The sequence below is a fragment of the Peromyscus maniculatus genome, chromosome X (genome assembly GCF_049852395.1).
Source record: "Peromyscus maniculatus bairdii isolate BWxNUB_F1_BW_parent chromosome X, HU_Pman_BW_mat_3.1, whole genome shotgun sequence".
In the NCBI taxonomy this organism is placed as follows: domain Eukaryota; kingdom Metazoa; phylum Chordata; class Mammalia; order Rodentia; family Cricetidae; genus Peromyscus; species Peromyscus maniculatus.
In genome coordinates, this window is record NC_134875.1 from 107,618,683 (window position 1) to 107,638,664 (window position 19,982).

The window sequence follows — 19,982 nt, forward strand, 5'->3', positions numbered from 1 at the left end:
CTAGCCAAAACAGAAAGCTTTAGTTTCAGCAAGAGGTCTGTCTTGAAAATTGAGGTATGGAATAATAGAGAAAATACACATGAAATCTACCCATGACCTCTACACATGCACAGAGGACATACAAACACACTCAAATACAAAAAAAAAATCACACACATACATGTATCACATCAACACACACACACACACACACACACACACACACACACACACACACACACACACACACACGCACACACACACACACCATTCATTTTAATTTGAAATGGGCATGTAGTTATAGCTTAGCTGTAGAGTGTTTTCCTAGGATGATTTTGGCCCAAATTTCTATCCCAAGAACTGTAAAAAAAAAAAAAAAGGTTAGAAAACAAGCCAGTGAACTGCTTTGGGAAACTAATACTAATACAATTCTCTCACTGCTCTTAGACCAAGGAGTCCTTGAGCCAATTCAGATATGACTCCCATATATTGTCCACACAGCAGAGAACATTATAAGTGGAATCAGAATGAAAACTGGTCAGGTATGCAAACCAGAGTAAGTATGAAACTCTAACACAAACTTCTAGAGTCTGATCTCAAGGGAACCAGCAGATTTCAGCCCAGAGCAAGGAGGTTCAGGCAAGACACCAAATCCAGTCCAGGTTTTCTAGGCCAGAGGGTCCTGGAACAAAACAGGGACAGCAGCAGCCTCTGCCTCAAGGACTGGAAGGAAGAAGACTGAGATACTGAGGGTCTGTTAAGTTCTCAGATTAGAGCATGGTATACTACAAGTACCCAGTAAGTAGCAGTTACAATGAAGGTGCAGTGAACTACAGCTAACTTGATTTCATCAGCTTCTAAGTAGGAAAACCTCTCTCCATGAACATGAGACAACTGGTACCAGGAGGAACATTACAGACCTGTCACTGGATACTGCATTTCATACTATCTGATTTCACCAAACATGGCATTTGTACCCAGATGCTTTTATATTTTAACATAGTTTGGTTTCTGAAATTATATTATAATTACATGATTTCTCTCCTTCCCTTTCCTCCCTTCAGCTCCTCCCATATAATTCCTTTGCCCCCTCAAAATCATTGACTCCTTTTCTTGAATTGTGTGTGTGTGTGTGTGTTTATACTTTTAAATATACTTGTTCAGTCTTTATATTACTTTTATGTACATGATTTCACAGCTGAGCATTTTGTATTGAATAATCAATTGAGGGGTCTTCCCTTGTTCCCAGAAAATTTCAAAGGTAATCATCTTCCACATTTGAGTTTCTCCCTCCCTTGTTCCTCCCTTCCTCTCCCTCTGCCCCCCATCTCTGTGTGTCTTTCTGTCTGTACAAACACCCACCGATGTGAAAGCTCAAGACTACCTCTTCTAGGTCTCATTCTGATTTAGGGTAAACTTGCCCACCTGTTTCACAGATTAAACACTGATCATGTTTGTAGACTGTCAGGCCTCCTGCTTGCTAACTGGCACAGTTCTTTTGGGAGGATCACACATATTCTAAATTACTCTGGTAATTTCTTCTAGCCTAAGCTTTTGCTGCATAGGTCATTGACATGCTTTCCTTCTTTAATGTTCAAAACAAAAATCCAATCCTAGGTTTCATTTATTTGCTTGTCGTTCTAGACATGCACCTCGGAACTTTGTGCATGGCAGGCACTTGCTCTACTACTGAGCTATGCCCTTGCTTCTGCTGTGTGTGTCTCTTTGTGTGTACACACACACGAACATCTATTTCATTCTACATGCCTATCTAGAAGACTGTTTAAATTAACCTGAAATCCCACAGCTGAGAACATAGCTGTGTGTTCAGATATTCATAATAAGAAGAGGAGCCATAAAACAGAAAATGGGTGGATAACTCTCTAAAATCTTGTCTAGCATGTTCTCATGCATATAAACACTTTTGTTGGGGATCTCCATCTTGGGCCCCATTCCAAACCCCGCAATTGCTCAGATTAAAGCCTGGACTTTAATTTGGTCCAATCTGATTTACTGCATCGGCAGAGTGGCCTAATATCGGGTTACGGAAACCTTTCATCTGGTACATTGGCTCTGGTGAGTTGCTTCTTTCCAAAACCACTTGGCACAGTCATGGGAAGCCACTCTCACTACCTGTTACACCCCCACTCTCCACCAGACTAGAGGAGCTTTCGGCCAGGTAAGTGGCCCCTTCCAAGTCACTGCTCTTAGGGTCTGGGACCCCTCCTAATTTCAGGGTACCCTACCAAAGATGCGGCTGTGCCTGACCCATTCCCACTCAATTCAGGATATTCAGGCTTTAGATCTTACTCTACCCACATGACCCAAAAGCCTATCACAGTGGACACATTGCTTTAGGCCCCGGTTCCGGCACAGACTTGTGAAATGGACAGCTACGAGTTGAAATCATATCCCCAAACACCCTTGGGGTGTCTTTTATAAAGTTTACCCCAATTCACCCAGGATTCTTGAGCCTTGCATTCCTGTCCCCCTCCCCCCATTCCTCCCACTTCTCCCCATCCTCCCTCCCTTCTTGCCCAACCCTCCACTTGCTGTTCCAGCTCACTCCAGTCTTAGGCAGCCTGCTGCTACTGTGTTTTTCAGTTTCCCTCCACAGTGCCTTCTCCTTGGGACTCAGATGCACCGGACGCTACCGCTTTTGAGCCCAGCGCCTTGCCCAGCCCTACTGCCTACTTTCTATTCCTGCCAAATCCTCCACTTGCTGTTTCAGTTCTGATCTCGGGCAGCCTGCTATTATTATGTTTTTCACTCCATCCATCCTGCAGCACCTTCTCCAGACTCTGGTGCATGACATGCTGCCCCTTGGGAAGAATGCTATAAACTCTTGTTCCAGGATTTTTAAGCTGGTCATCTGACATGGTTTCCTCGGAAATTTTTTTCTCATATTTCTGTTAGAAAGTACCATCTATTTCATGTGTATGGATGAAAATGTGTGAATGATGTGGCCACTGCATGCTTGTTTTTAACTGGTCTTGGATACTTGGTTTTGTGTGTTCTATATGTCTTGGTAATAACTCAGCTGTTATTACAACTAGTTGCCTGGGCTCAGAATATGATGACATAGAATGTTATTTTATGTTGTTCTACCTTATTATAAAGAAAACATATCCAAGAAATGGGATATGGCTGGGCAGTGGTGGTGCATACCTTTAATCCCAGCACTCTGGAGGCAGAAGCAGGTGGATCTCTGTGAGTTCCAGGCCAGTCTGGTCTACAGAATGAGAGCCAAGACAGGCACCAAAACTACACAGAGAAACCCTGTCTTGAAAAACCAAAAAAAAAAAAAAAAAAAAAAAAAAAAAAAAAAAAAAAAAAAAAAAAGAAAGAAAGAAAAAAAGAAAAAAGAAAAAAGAAATGGGATATGGTTAAAAATCTGTAAAACTTGTAACTCCAAATTGGAACTGCTCTGGAAAATAACAAGTGGTCTACCACTACTCTAATTAAGTACAGCCAGCCACATGAGCTGCCACCATTTTGGCTAAGATTAATGAGAGAGGTCATATGACTTCACCGCCATCTTAAATAAAAGAAACCACTTGTAGTGGCCTCACCAAGGAGACATTAGGTCTCCACTATATTTTTCCTGTATGGTAATCCCTGTCCTGTAATAAAAACAAAGTTTATAAAAAAAATCTATACCTCCATACATTCATGTGCAGGAATGTATTTTGCTGACAGATTTTATAGTATAAGAGAATTCCCTTTATTAATGATTTTAAAAAACACTAAATTGTTTGCAATGTGAAACTTGGTTTGGCATTATGATTATGTCTTAGGACCACAGGTAAAATCTAGGGACTAAGATAGTCCTTCTGATATTCTTGTTTTTGCTAGCATTGGTAAGCTGTAGCTAACTGGGTAAACTAAGTAAAGCCTGGACAACATTTGTCTAGTTTAGATATACCTAACAGATAACGATCCCTGATCCTCAAGCACTTCAGAGATCTGAGAATATGGCATCTTAGTAAAAAAAAAGTTTCTCATGATAGAGAAATGCCAGCTCCTAGCAGCATCCTGTACCTCCTCCAAGGAACATGGAAGAACTTCCACCTGCTTCAAATGTAGCAAAGACAGTCATGGTGTGGATAACTGCTTTGCATCTTTTTTTTTTTCGAGACAGAGTTTCTCTGTATGGCTTTGGAGCCTGTCCTGGAACTCACTCTGTAGATCAGGCTGGCCTCAAACTCACAAAGATCTGCCTGCCAAGAAAATTCAGAGAATCATAAGAATGATACAAATTGAAAGGAAAAAGTCAAAGTACCTTTATTTGCAGATGATATGATAGTAGACATAAGTAATGCTACTAAGAATTCCACCAGGGAACCCCTACAGCTGATAAACACTTTCAGCAAAGTAGATGAATACAAAATTAACTCATGCAAATCAGCAGCCCTCCTAAAAACAAATGAGAAATGGTCTGAGGAAGAAATCAGAGAAACACTTTTCACAATAGCCTCATCTTGGTGTAACTCTAAACAATAAAGTGAAAGACTTGTATGATAAAAACTTCAAGACTTTGAAGAAAGAATTTAGAGAAGAAATCAGAAGATGGAAAGCTCTCTCATGCTCATAGATCAATAAAGTTAACATAATAAAAATGGCCATCCTAGTAGAACAATCTACAAATTCAATGCAATTTCCATCAATAGTCCAACACAATTCTTCACAAATTCTGAAAGGACAATTTTCAGCTTCATATGGAAAAATAGAAAAACCCAGGATAGCTAAAATAATCCCGAACAATAAAAGAATGTCTAGAGGTATAACCATTCCTGGTTTCAAGTTGAACTGCAAAGCTCTAGTAATAAAAACAGCATGGTATTGCCATAAAAACAGACACATCAATCAATGGAATCAAATTGAAGACCCAGACACAAGTCTACATGCCTACGGACATCTGATTTTTGATAAAGAAGCCAGAAATACACACTAGAAAAAAAATTGCATTTTCAACTAGTGGTGGTGGTAAAACTTGTATGTCTGCATGTAGACGAATACAAATAGATCCATATCTATCACCCTGCACAACACTCAAGTCCAAATTGATCAAACATCTCAACATAAAACCAGATGCACTGAACCTGATAGAAGAGAAAGTGGGGAATAGCCTTGAACTCAGTGGCCCAGGAGAAAACTATTCTTAGACATCAGGGAACTATAAACCAAAAATACTTAGAGTTTTCAAATTACACCCACAAGAATGTCTAAGATCAGTAACACAAGCAATAGCTTATACTGGAAAGGATGCAGAATAAGGAGAACAAGCATCTGTTGCTGTGGGGAGTGTTGTGGGGAAATCAATATGGCAATTCCTTAGAAAATTGGGAATCAGGGAATTTGAGATACCTTAAGACCCAGCTATATTACTCTTGGGTTTATACCCAAAGAACACTTCATCTTACCACAAGGACACTTGCTTGACAACTTTTATTGCTACTTTATTCATAATAGGTAGAACTGGAAACAACCTAGATGTTCCTCAATAGAGGAACAGATAAAGAAAATCCTGTACATTTACACAATGGAAAATTACTCAGCTGTTTAAAAAAATGACGTCATGAAATTCACAGGCAAATGGATGGAACCAGGAGAAAAATCATTCTAATTCAGGTAACCCAGGCCCAGAATGATTAATATGATATGTATTTGCTTATATATGGATATTAGTCTTTAAATAAATGATAACCAAGCTACAATTCATGGTCCCTGAGAAATTAGTTATAGAAAAAGGACTATAGGGGGTGTTGTGTGGATCTCCCTAGAAGGAAAAAATAGAATAGATTTTATGGATGGACTAGAGACAATGGGGAAGGTATGGGGTGAATCAGGTAAAGAGGGGGGTAGTGGAGTTGAGGGAAAATGTGAGGTGAGACAGTTAGAACTGAAGATCATTTGAGTTACTGGATGAAGCCTCTATGATGACAGTTAGTGTGTTCAACAATCTGATTACTGTGGTAAGCCAGTTCAGGCACTCTCTCTACTATTGTGGATTCCTGGGAATTTCCCTAGCACCAGGTTTCTCCCTATCCCCAAGTCTCCCTCTATCAAGGTATCTTTTTCATTGCTCTCCCACTCCATCCTTGTTCCAGCTTGACCATCTTATTCCCTTGTGTTCTCATATCTCATTCCCTACCCTTTATTGCACTCCACCCCCAGTTTACTCATTGAGATCTCATCTATTTCCCTTTCCTAGGGTGATCCATGCATCCCTCTACCTCAGTTTACGGTACAATATTTTAGGCTCAGTTAACTGTTTATGTTTAAGTCCTGAATTTTATGTGGATAGCAGGCAATTAAGCAGTTAATCAATTAACCAAGTCCAGGGTGGGGATGAGGGTGGGGGTGGGTCAGGGTGGGAAACAGCTTTGTGCCCAGATCATTGTGGGAAAGGTTTCACAGACAGCTAGGGCTATGGAGGGTGGTCTGTCCTTGCAGCCAAAGTTTCAAGGTTCTCTCCTTGTGTTCTGAGGTTTCACATAGGATAGAAAATGTATTTTACATTTGGGATGCTTTTCAATGCCAGCCTTTTTCGAAACTGCTGATACGCACACTGTGTGCTTCTGCCTCTTGCTTTGCATGGGTTGCCATGGTTACTCACAGACTTCTTATCCCCTCCCATTGTCTTCTCACAGACTGCTTCCAGCAGGGGCTGCACTTTCAGGCTCAAGCTGCTTACTGGCCCAGGATATGTTTTGCTGATAACAAAATGTTAGCCTATAATGTTTTAGTTGTACCCTAGAAATGTAGGTTAGTGCGTGACTCCTTTACTCATCCCTTGATTTCCCCATAGCTCAGCTTTTCGCCTTTGTAACCCTTGTAGCTGTCTCCTTGAAGAGATAATGTTATAAGCCAAACTTTTACAACCACAACTGCAGCCAACCACTAATCAAAACCTGACAAGTTTATTCTGCATGTGTCCCTTATCGTTTACTAAGGAATGTGTTGTGACCCTCAGAAGAAGTTTCTGTAACTTTATTATCACCAGAGTTTGCTGTTGTATGTATATATAAGCCTTGGAAAGTTGAAGCTGTGGCAGAAGAATAAAGAGCATGACCTGAACAGTTCATTTATGAATTTACTTATAGATAAGAAATTTTCTTAATCCCTGCTACTCTAAAAAGCATTCTTTCTGCTACCCTGGATGCAAACCTGAGAGCTAGTCTTTCAGGCTGCAGTAGTCTTTTGGTGTTAGAAGGGAAGGCCTTGTTTCCTTGGTGTCCTCCATCCCCTGAGGCTCTTATACTCTTTCTGCCTCCTGTTCTATGAGGTTCTCTGAGCCCTGAAGTGAGAGGTTTGATCAAGGTATCTAATTTAGGGCTGAGTGTTCCAAGTTCTCTCACTCTCTGCATAATGCCTGGCTGTGGTTCTCTGTATCTGTTTCCACCTGCTGCAGGAGGAAGCTTTTCTGATAATGGCTGAGCACTGATACTGATCTATGAGTATAGCAGAGCATCATTAGGAGGAGTCATTTTATTGCTATGTTACTTTAGTAGAATGGTAAGTTTTGGATTTACCCTAGGTTCCTTGGCTGTATAATCTCAGGTTCTTCATCACCCAATCAGTGCTAGCTATGGGTTCCATCTTGTGGAGTCGGCCTTAAATCAAATCAGGTTGTCTTAGCTAGTGTTCTATTGCTGTGAAGAGACACCATGCCAAAGGCAATACTTATAAAAGGAAACATTTATTTGTGGACTTGCTTACATTTTCAGATTCTTAGTCCATTATCATCATGGTGGGAGCATGGCAGAATGCATTCAGGCAGGTGTGGTGCTAAAGAAGTAGCTGAGAGCTACATCCTGATCCACAGGCAAAGGCAGAGAGAGATTCTGCGTTTAGCATGGGCTTCTGAAACCTCAAATCTCTCCCCCCAAACACACTTCCTTCAACAAGGCCACACTTTCTGATCCTTTGAAATAATGCCACTCTCTAGTGACTAAGCATTCAATTCTATCAGCCTATGGGGGCTATTCTAATTCAAACCACCACACAGATACTGGGTAGTTAATCCCATTGCATTTGTGAGACCATTGTATTAACATATCTTGATTGCAGGACACCATTGTAGAACAAAGGGTTTGTAGCTGATTTTGTGTTTGCATTTTTAATTTGATAGTGTGCAGAGTACCTCACAGTACCAATAACACAATCCTGTAGGAGAGAAGACTCTGAGTTGGCACCAGCTCTCCATCTCCATCTTCAATGAGTTGTGTAGATGTTTTCTTCAGCAATGCAGCCTTGTTGTCAGTTTGTGGAAGGCACCTTGTAGCCTTGGGAAAAGCCTGGGTTGTTTGGGGGTTGCTATGGAACCACTTTAGCCAGCAATTCAATTAAATGTAATCTACTGCCGTTATTGGAAGCTTCATTTTGTGACAAAAGATTGCCAGCTTTGTGTCCCCTGTTATTTGACACTTTCATTTAGATGACCTTCATATAATGTAGGTATTTTAGGAAGCTCTGACTGTATTAGGTTTCCATACTACCACCTAAATGGCCCTTAATTTTAGCTGTCTCTCCTCATATTCTCTCCCTTGTCACCCTCTTCCCTTCAGTTCCCAACTTGATACTTGTTATTATCCCTCTCCACTTCTGGAGCCAGGCAAAATGCTTAGTCACTCCAGGGCCTTATGTACTATGTAATTCCAGCCCAGCGTGGTCACATAATCTATGCGTGGCATAGCTATGTAAGCCCATATATGCACATGCCAGGTGACCAATAAAAGCAGCCTCTACCTGCTCCCGCTCTTCCTCTCGACAGAGGTAGCATGCACTTCTCTCTCTCCTCTCCCCACACCCCACCCCATCCAACCCCACACCTTTCTTTTCAGTAGGCTTACCCACCTCCACCTTTTCCATTCCGTAATAAAAACTCTTATAGTGGATTCCATTGTACCTTGTGTTTTCTCACTTTTGATAAACAACACCAACAAATAAATAAAAATATTCCCACACCAATCTCCCTCCCCTCATCAATTCATAACTACCATTTCTATTTCACCTTCTTAGGGAAATTTATCTGTTCACCCTAGTCCCTTACTTTACACCTGACCTCTGGTTCTACAGATCATAGCTTGGTTATCATGGATTTAACAGCTAATATTCACATATAAGTGAATACATACTATATTTGTCTTTCTGGGTCTGCATTACCTCACTTCGGAAGATTTTTTTTCTAGTTTCAATACTTGCAAGTTTTATGATTTCATTTTTGTAAACAGATGAGTTATATCCCATCGTGATGATGTACCATATTTTGTTTATCCATTCCTCTGTTGAAGAACATCTAGGTTGTTTCCAATGACATGATCACTAGGACTAACTATTAAGTGTGGGGGACCCAAAACAGCTTGACCACACAGTTACCATGACAGGCTTATTGGTAGGAAACACCTGGATCCAGGAAAAAGCGATAAGCTGACTCCACCCAGGGATGAGCTAGCATCTAAGGGGAAGTACCTGATTTGGTACCTGAGTTACCCATTCAGAGGTCCTTATTGGAGGACCAAAAATTACATCAACAGTTCCATTTGTAAAACAGCAATGTGTAAGAGGGAAAGGATATTCGAAGTCTGTATGTAGACACAGAGGTGAGATAGATGTCATAGTAATGGTTATTAGAAGAGAAGTTGTAGTCATGGAAGCCAGAAAACAACATATTTTTAATGTTCAAATCAAACTCTATTAGAATTTCCTTGATCTCACAAGAGTCTCTGTCTAATGGATTCTTCTCCATTTTTCTTTCATCTTTAAGGTTGGACTTGAAAGTAATGAATCTAGGATATTCCTTGAAAAACAGTGATAGTTATTGGAGAAGTTACAATCTCAGTTTGAAGGACCTCTTTGGCAGTTTCTGCAATAAACCCCAGGGTGGCTTCCAATGTGATACTGTCTAGCAGTTCAGGGACAGGTCATTTTTTTCCTCTCATTACTGAAATAAAAGACAGAAACTGAAGTATTATTGGGAATCATGGAGTGTCCCAGTGGAGCCAACATACATCACCATGGAAATTCCCCCTTGTGGATTTTAGACTCATTAGTAAAATAAATGAAGGATAGTCTCAAATTGAAACTCAACGACAAATAACTATAGTTCAGAACATTATACGGGTATAGACAAGGTATAAATCTGGGAGCTGTCCAGAGGAGGAGAGTGAAGAAGAGAAGGGAACAAAATAAAATATGCCGTTTGAGGTGAGACTACCACAGTCAAAGGGCAGCAGGCAGTGACAGTGAAGGGGGGAACTTCAGAGAGTAAGGAGTCCACAGTACTATGGGGGTGAAAGCATATGTAGGCTGGGGTCAGCGTCCCAAAGAAGGTGACAGAAGAGAAGGACAAAGAATTGTTCCACCCTTCTGAACCACGACTCAAGAAGACACTTGCTCAAACAAGTTCACTGTTGCTCTATTCATAATATCCATTCATTGGGAATAACCTAGATGTCTGTCAATGAGTGAGTGGAAAAAGAAAATGTGGAAAAACAAACTTACAGAATGGGATATTACTTGGCTGTTAAAAAAATGAAATGATTAAATTTTCAGGTAAATGGATGGAACTAGAAAATAATCGGTGACCCAGACACAGAAAGACTAACATTTTATAAATGAGTGTATTGCTTATGTAGCTATTAGCTGTTAATGCTTCATTAAGAAAACTACAATCCAGAGGTTAGTTACAGAGTATTTGACCAGGGAGGAGAGATTAATTTCCCAAGGAAAGGGACATAGAGTAGAATGATATAGATAAATAAGAGGGAAGGGAGAAACAGTCCAGGTTCTGTTTTGAGCCTTGGATTCAAGAGCAATGTGAGAGATTAATGTACTCTGACACTCACTTCAATATGGATTAAGTTTAGTATTTACTTTTGTTGACAGTAATAAAACACAGATTTTATATGACAATTCAAATGAGATTTTATTTAATGAAAGCCCATAATCCAAATAATGAATTAAGGAAACAAAAAAAGATAAGAGAAGGTCAACTTGACCATTTTTCCCCCACAGGCCACATTTGGCATCATTTTGAGTTCTTTGAAAACTTATGTAAACACATGATGAATGCTATCTTTGTTGGAGTATCAAGGTGGTATAAGATAGCAATTTACTTTTAAATTTTGGAACGGGGTGTCTTGCTTATGGCTAAATTCAAAGAAAGGAAAATTGTGCCACTGAGGAGGAAAAAAACAGCAGCTGTAATTGCCAGAGCCATGGCACTGCCCATCTTCTGAGTGTCAGGGTGGGAAGGCATATTGAAAGATGGTGGAAAGGCAACCCCCCACTTGCGAATGGTGGATACGTAATTTAATAAAATAGCAAGGTAAAGAAAGCTGCTAGCGATGACATTCAGAATCCCTGAAAGGCTGAATGGATTGCAGATGGCATTCCGTGGTACTCTTCTCATACACATGGTCGAAAGAGCAATAATGGTGGTGATTTTCCCAAAGAGCCCAAGCAAGCTAGACACCAGCAGCAGGTGCTGGTTTATTCGAATATACAGTGGAACAAAGGAGTCACGGTAGTTGTATTGATGACATATTCTGATGTTGCTGGAATTGTTGTCATTGTGGAAAACACAGGCTTTCCATATGCCCACAAAAGCTACTGTAGGCTTGAAAGTCATAGGATCTTCGTAGTGCCATTCTTGCCACTGAGGGAGCCCCATGGAGATGCAGCAAAGTATCCAGGCTACCATGGTCAAAGCAAAACCTATTATTTGGTGATTATAGTTTTTCAACATGATGATGACAGCAAATACTCGAGAACTGCAAAGATATACAGGACAAGATGAAGACAGTTATTCAAGACAAGGACAGTGTACTTGGGTTTACAGTACTTGGAGAAAAGTGCTATGTTTGACAGAGTGGGCCTTGGCCTAAAGATCTGCTGACTTGGATGTGGTATGAGAAAAGTCTGAGAAGGCCCTTGTGGCAATATGTCCAGGCAGGTAGATAATCCACACAACCTCTGAACTGTGTAATTCTACATTTGCCATGAACTTCCAGAAATCCTGCTGCCTCTCCTTCCCAAGGGCTAGTATGAGAGGCATGAGACCTGACATCTGATCAGTAGCATGCTATTTTCAGGGGAACACAGGGGTAGCAAGTGTGAGAAGTTTTTCCTAGTGATGTGACAAACATTGCCTGATCATTCATTGTTCTTGGACATTTGGATTAGCTCAAAGCTTCACCTGTTAAGGACATTACCATAAACGAGAATTCATACATGAAACATACATTGTGTTGTCATTTCTCTTGAATACTAAGATATTTAAGATACTAAGGCATTCAACTTGAGGGAGACACAGTGTCAAGTTCATACAGTTTACACTGTGGAATTTATAGAACACTTTCACACCAGTTGCATGAGTTTTCCATACCCAGTAGCTAATCTGGAAATTTTCAACTTCTTTTTAACTTCCTTCTCATTAGCTGAGTCCAATACACCAACACATCAATACTGAAAGATAGCAAATAAATAGAAACTCATAAAGTAGTAGAAAATTAAATTATTCTGATATGTGTAATATGAAACATATTATGCATTATCTTTAAGCAACTCATTTCACTGTAATACTTAAAATATGTTGTATCCTAGAAAATTTGTGAATATGGATAATGCTCACACTTAGGCAATTGTAAAACACAAAGAAACTATACGTATACCCATAGTTTTATGGTTGGTTTTGATTGTCTACTTGAAACAATATAAGAATGATCAGAGAAGGGAGTCTCAATGAGGAATTGTCTGGATTTGATTGGTCCGTAGGCCTGCATGTGAAGAATTATCTTAATAATGCTAATTGAAGTAGGAAAACCTACCTAGTGTGGGTAGCACCATTCCCCAAGAAGGGGATTATGAGCTGTATGTGAGTGTAGAACTGCATCTGAGTGCTAAAAGGAATGCATTAATTCATTGTTCCCTGTTCTGGACTGTGGATGTGATGTGCCTAGCTGCTTCAGGTTCTTGCCACCTTGACTTGATGGATCTTGATCTGGAAATATGAGCCAAATAAACCCTTTTCCAGTAAGTTGCTGTTTTTTTGTTTGTTTTACAGTATTTTATGCCAGAAACAGAAAGAAAAACTAAGAGACACAGCATAAGTTGCATCTATTCATTCATGTTTGTATTTACTTTGTCTATCTTAAACTATGTTGAGTAGATTTTAATATGATAAACTTGAGCCCTTGGAATCAGGTTGGTGTACCTTTGTTTTAAGCTAAATGTCTGTCGCATTGCTTTTCTCATTGAACTTTTTTGTGTTTTGTTGTTGTTGTTGTTTGTTTGTTTATATTGGACAGGATCTTACAATGTTAGCCCAACTTTTCTCCAACTTCATATGTAGTCCACGTTGGACTCAGATGTGAAACAACCCTTTCTCAGACTCTGAGTGCTGAGATTATATGTGTGACTACCATACATAACTTGTGTAAGGATTTTTGTTGGGTTTTTATGGTGATGATGCTTGCAGTGTGTGTGTGTGTGTGTGTGTGTGTGTGTGTGTGTGTGTGAGAGAGAGAGAGAGAGAGAGAGAGAGAGAAAGGTAGGTTCCCAGGACTATTGAATTTTACTGAAATGTACTACCATGAATCCATACCCCTATAACTGGGAAAGCTTTTCCACAGGATGTGTTTTTAAGAAGTCTGTACATGTGTGTCCTTCCTCCTGTCCCCAACAAGAAAATTTAAGGATTATTTTGAGGTGGGCCAAAGAGAACTCAGGTCCCTGAAGTCAACACTTACCAAATCAGGAGAATTTAACAACTAGAAACAAGGATCTAAAGGCATCTTGTCTTTTGCTGATCAAGAAGCAGTATTTAGAGGCAACATGGCTTTTAATAATCCTTTGTTAATACCATAGGTTGTACTTGTAGCATGATTTCTAGGCAGTGCTTATTAAAGATGGTCTCTCTGGGAGTCAGTGCGTGTATATATGTAAATATATGCTCTAATTGAGCAAAAGATGAAGAGACAGAGCCACATGTGCACAGAAGTTCTAAGTCAATCAAATGGAAGACTCAAAGTGGTAGAAATGAGGAGAGTGGATGTCACCTTGTACCTGAGACCTGATCTGAAATGAAGGCTCAGATTATCAGTCTATCCTTGGGTGCAGGTCAATAGCAGGTGTAGTTGAAGGTGAATGAAGAGAGTGAGGCTAGAGAAGTCATCCAAATCAACATTTGGAAAACATTTGGGAGTGTGTTTAAGAGTCTTTCTTAGTAATATATTGGCATAAGGTGAGGAATTGTTGACATTATTGTACCCAGAGGCTTTCTGCAAAGGGCCTCATAAATAACCATCATTCTGTTTGACCTGATAATCCTAAACATACTTTTCTTTGTTGCTGAATATTAAAGGTGGGGGGGCATACATATTAGACAAGCACTCTACTACTGAATTATTATTATTAGACATTATGTTGAAAGGTGAACAAACTTGTCTTGATTCCAAGAGTAGTCCATGTTCACATGTTTTTTTGCTGAGGTTGGTTTGTTTGATCTGAGAAATAGCCTCATAGAATAGGCCTAACTGCCATTAAGATCATTCTGGAGCCCAGAATACACTTGAAGTCGTGATCCTCTAGCTTCTTGGAGAATAATCATGTGGGCTTATTTTCCAGTCTTCTTTCCTGGTCTCATCTCTGGGGACTGGGAAAATCACCTGGGAACATTTTGCCCAATAAACTAGGTCTTTTATTTTAAATTTGCTTGATTTGGATTACTACATTGGCAGAGGCATCATATCAGGGTACAGAATCATTTCATCTAATTCTTGAAGTACCTCATGAGCTGCCTGTCTTTCCCGGGTTTGGTGAGGTAAAGGAATACAGGCATGTTTTCTAGCAAAAAAGTTCCAGCCAGAAATTCAACTGGAAACGGTTTAAAAAACCTCTTGTATTTGCCTGAAATTCAACTGGAAATGGTTTAAAAAACCTCTTGTATTTGCCTGGGCCAGTCCTTCTGCTTACAATCCTAAATGATTCACAACCTTCTTGTATGTGCTGGCATGCTCAGACAATTTGGAATGGAGTTATAGAATTTTCTGAGGTAGAAAATTGAGAATCAATCTACCTCAAGACCCAGTGATACCACTCTCTTGGCCTTACACCCAAGGGATGCTCAAGCCTACCACACGGACACTTGCTCAACTATGTTCATGCCAGCATTAGTCATAATGGGCAAAACCTGGGAGCATGCTAGATGCCCCTAAACTGAAGAATGGATAAAGAAAATGAGATTCTTATACACAATAGAGTATTACTCAGCTGTTAAAAAAAAAAAAAAAGACATCATGAACTTTACAGGTAAATGGATGGAACTAGAAAATATCATCCTGAGTGAGGTAACCCAGACTCAGAAAGACAAACATGGTATGTACTCACTCATAAGTAGATACTAGATGTAAAGCAAAGAATAATCAGACTACACCCCACAACTCCAGAGAAGCTAAGAGACAAGGAGGACCCTAAGAGGGATGTACAGATCACCTTGAGATGGGGAGACAGAGAAATATGGAAGACTTCTGGGTCTTGAATGAGAAAAGTGGTTGAATTCATTAAACTGGGCTTAATGAGTCATCCTAGTAGGAGCTTGGAAAATAGTAGTGCTGAGAGCATTATAAAGTATGTAGGATTGGGTCAAAAGGCTTCAAAAGGGATCAAATAGCAGCCATTGAAATAGATACCATTCTTGGGAAACATTTGAAAAGAATGTGGCTTCTTTTTGGCCTTCCAAAAATTTGCCAGAGGCTAAACAGAAGACTTTTGAATTAATGTCTTTGAAAGAGGAAATTTATGACAGCCTAATATTGACTAAAAAACATGATTATTGGTGATCATTGCTATGCATATCTACAATGAAAAAGATAGGTAAAATAGAAATACAGACTGTAGAGTTAGATGGGAAAAAAGAATCAGGAAATACAATGTTGGACCCAAGTCCTGTTCCCAAGCATATGAGAAGTTAGGAGAAAGAGAAAGACTCCATCTAGCTGAGATTCCAATTTTAGAAAAGAAATGAAGGAAAGCTTACCCAGAAAAGAAAGCCATAAGTAATTGAAATCTTATGAAAATGTAATTCAAGGACTGGGCCTAGCTCAACCCCCAACAGCCAGCATAACTTGTAAATATCAGACACATCGTTTCAGATTTAGAGTCAAGAGAGATACAGGAAAAGGGTTGTGGAATCTCCCACACGGTTAAGAAAAGCCAGCAAGGCATGTTCTGTGGCAGGAGTATCCCTGCATGGAGCTCCAGAGGGGCCACTTTGTGAAGCTGTGAAAGTGAAACCTGGCATGCACTGAAGACCCCAACATGTTGGAGATGAAATCCTGTGCGATACCTGCCAAGAACTGCAGACAAGGTAGGAAACCAGCCCAAGACAGAGACCTGAGTTGCAGACAATAAGGCTGGAAAGGAAGAGTCTTCTATATCCTCTGCCATAGGACATAGAGAGACATGACTTGGAATTATCCTGATGTCTTTTTGTCTTGGATTGGTCCAGTATTTCCCCACTATGTCCTTTTTCTTCTTATTTGGAATGATAATGCATGTTCTATGCCACTTTATATTGGAAGTATATGATTTGCTTTTTGATTTTATATGTGGTTTCAGTTAAGAAATTGTCTTGAGTGTTAGGAGAGACTTTGGACTTTGAGAGAGTAATGAGACTGGGGAAGGACCACAGGAACTTTGGAAGCTGAATGGAATGCATTTTGCACTTTCAGAATGTTACAGAGCCTATGGAAGCCAGGGAATTAGTGTAGTGATGTGAAAGAGAATGACCCCCCCTAGGATAATATGTATGAATGCTTTGTCCCTAGATAGTGGAATTGTTTGAGAAGGATTAGAAGGTGTGACCTTGTTGAAGGCAGTGTGTCACTGTGGTGGACTTTGAGGTTTTAAAAGCTCATACAAGGCCCAGGCTCCACCTCTCTCCCTTTCCCTCTCTCTTTTTCTCTCTTTTGCTCATCCATTCTCTCTCTCCCCTTTTTCCTTTCTCTCTGCCTGCAATTTGTGGATCAGGTGTGAGTTCTCAGCTATGGATTCATTGCTTGCTACCATGATATTACAGAGTAATCCTCTAAAACTGTAGGCAAGTCTCCAATTAAATGCTTACATTCATAAGAGTTGCCTTGACCAATATATCTCCACAGTAATAGAACAGTAAATAAGACAGAAGTTATCTCAAATACCATGGGATTCTGCTAAGGAAGTCTAGGGGGTTCAACCCCACAGAGTCAAAAAATGTAATGATGGTTGCTAGGGCCCAGAGCATGGAGAAATAAGAGGTGACATTTGATAATTATAGAATTTAGCTAGAGAAGATAGAAAGTTTTGAAGGTTTCCCAACACAGCCGTGTATGATCTTTCTGTTGTGGAACTATACACTCAAAATGGTCAGTGGTGAATTTTGATAGGAATAAATTTTTAACCTCATTATTTAGAGTACACAATAAAGATAGATGGAAGCTCTACTAACCAGAGATGCTGCCGTCAAGTGAACTGATGGTAGGTGATGTAACAGGACAGCCAGCTTTAGAGACCAGTGGAGCTGACAAGGAATCTGCTCCTCTCATGTGTCTTCTGAGGCTTCTTGCTGACTTCACAGTGAGCTCTGGGCTCTTGGCCTTTTATTGGCTACTTTTAGTTCTAAGAATTCTATTGTGTCATCAAATTCCAAGCCTCACTTGATCTCACCTACCTGTTTTCTGTCACTAATGTTTGAGTCTTGACACTGTTGGTGGGGTGGGGGGAGACTGTGGCATTGTCTGTGCTCTCTTTTGTGATGTACTTTCTTGTCAACATTTGCAGGATTTGCTGTTTACCAATGGGATTCCCTCTTCGTGGTCTTTATATACCTGACTGATTCAGACCTATCATCAGTTGCTTTCCCTTTCTCCCTCTTTGAAGAATAGTTTCTATCCTCTGTCATTGGAGGAGGTGATACTTTAGAAAATTCATTGCCACTTAGAGATGCATTTTATGTTGGAAATATGTGGTTTGCTTTTTGAATGTACATTGGGGTACACTTAGGAGATTCCCTTGAGAATCAGGAAAGACTATGATCTTTGAGACCTTGGTGAGACTGTAAAGGTCTCCAGGGATTTTTGAAGTTAGATAAAATGCATTTATATATATCCCGTCAGGGAGAGGAATGTAGTAGTATGAATGAGAATGGCCACCATAGAACCATATGTATTAATGCTTTGTCCCTAATTATTGGAATAACAGACTTGGTATCAATGTTCAAAGAAAGCACCCAGCTAATACATCAGAGATGTGAAGAAAGCTCCAGGTGAATTCTTCAGCCAATGAGATTATAGCTGCAATGAAAAAACTCTTCAAACATATTTACAAATTACAATGAATAAACAATTATAGTTTGTGGTACAGAGTATTATAGAGCAACTTTTCACTACATCAAAATATACTGGAAGAATGTTTTCCTTATAGCTTAGTGGAATGTAGATATTCAAAATGTGTCTATTTGGGGCTGGAGAGATAGCTTAGAGATTAGGAGCATTTGCCTCTCTTCTAGAGGATGCAATTTTAGTTCTAAACACCCATGTCACATGGCTCACAACTACTTCTAACTCCTTCTCTTGGATACCCAACTCTCTCCTCAGGCCTCTAAAGATATATCCACATACATGGCATATGCCCAAATGAACACACATACATACACATAAGTTTAAAAATTTGGAGTCTAGAGAAATATCTTAGTGATTAATAGCACTTGCTTCTCTTCCTTAGTATATGGTTTCCATTCACAACACTCATGTTGTATCTCACAAACCATCTGTATCTTCATTTCAAAGGGAGCCACTGCCCTTTTCTGGCGCTCAGGTGCATCTGGATTAAGTGGCACCTAGACATATATATAGTCAACACATTAATACATAGAAAATATATTTTTAAAAAAATTAATTTTTAGCCAGGCGGTGGTGGCACATGCCTTTAATCCCAGCACTTGGGAGGCAGAGCCAGGTGGATCTCTGTGAGTTTGAGGCCAGCTTGGTCTACAAGCAGTTCCAGGAAAGGCACAAAGCTACACAGAGAAACCCTGTCTCAAAAAAAAAAACCAAAAAAAATTAATTTTTAAAATATGTCTTTAATCTTTTATGGTTTCTTGTTTATAAGAAAAAGGAGAGATGAAGTAGAAAATGATGTGAGTGCTGAAGGAAAATATAGAATAAATACCAATATAATATTTACTTTATCTTTTCCATGATTTTTTAGAGAGTCTCATTATATATCCCTCATTCACCTTAAAACTGTGTTCTGTTATATACACTGCAGAGGGCTGGGATCTTAGGCATGTCCCACCACACCCTTCTTAAACATTCCTACATATTTAACATTTTATTGTGAGATTAATAACCATTATATTCATTCTTAAATATTTTATAATATATTGACCTATATTTTGGTCATGACTATTGGATACCCATAAGACACATGAATCCCCCCCCCCCGTACATTTGCAATACTATGTGAGGTTTGCAGTAGTCATTATGTCCTAGACTGCATGCTTGTAAACAAAGGAACAACTATACCTACAGATTAGACTCACTGTCATTATCAGGCTGTGGTTCCAAGACATTAGCCCATTTGCTCTTTTAACTACAGTTTATCTACAATTATAAAGATGACATAGGCACTCAGAAGTCATTTGCAAAATGCCTGCAGGTAGGAAGTAAAAGAGGCCTTTCATATTTTTTTCTGGGATTTTGATTGGTTTTCACTTGGCCAAGTGACATGTTGCGGGCAATTAAAATCCATAAGTGTGACATGACTAAAGTTATAAAAAGCCACAATGATTTTATTTACTAATTTACTACAGATTCCATCTACTTAATATTATGTTCACGAGTGTTTGGCCTTCATGTGTGTATGTGCACCATGTACATAACTTGTTTCTGCTTAGGTCAGAAGAAATCATCAGATCTCTTAAAACTGGAGTTACAGATGGCTGCAAAACAAACTCAGGT

At 39.6% G+C, this 19,982-nt stretch overlaps 1 pseudogene across 2 annotated transcripts; it reads right to left on the minus strand.

Annotated features, from left to right (window-relative positions):
* Positions 1–10,883: 10,883 nt before the first annotated feature.
* Positions 10,884–17,610, minus strand: LOC102913281 (claudin-34 pseudogene; annotated as a pseudogene). Of its 2 annotated transcripts, XR_013047986.1 has the most exons (3): positions 17,471–17,610; positions 12,371–12,450; positions 10,884–11,756 (listed from the first exon to the last, which is right to left on the minus strand). The product of XR_013047986.1 is annotated as a claudin-34 pseudogene, transcript variant X1 (transcript). The 2 variants fall into 2 exon arrangements; XR_013047987.1 differs by lacking the exon at positions 12,371–12,450 and having other exon boundaries at positions 17,471–17,604.
* Positions 17,611–19,982: the final 2,372 nt, after the last annotated feature.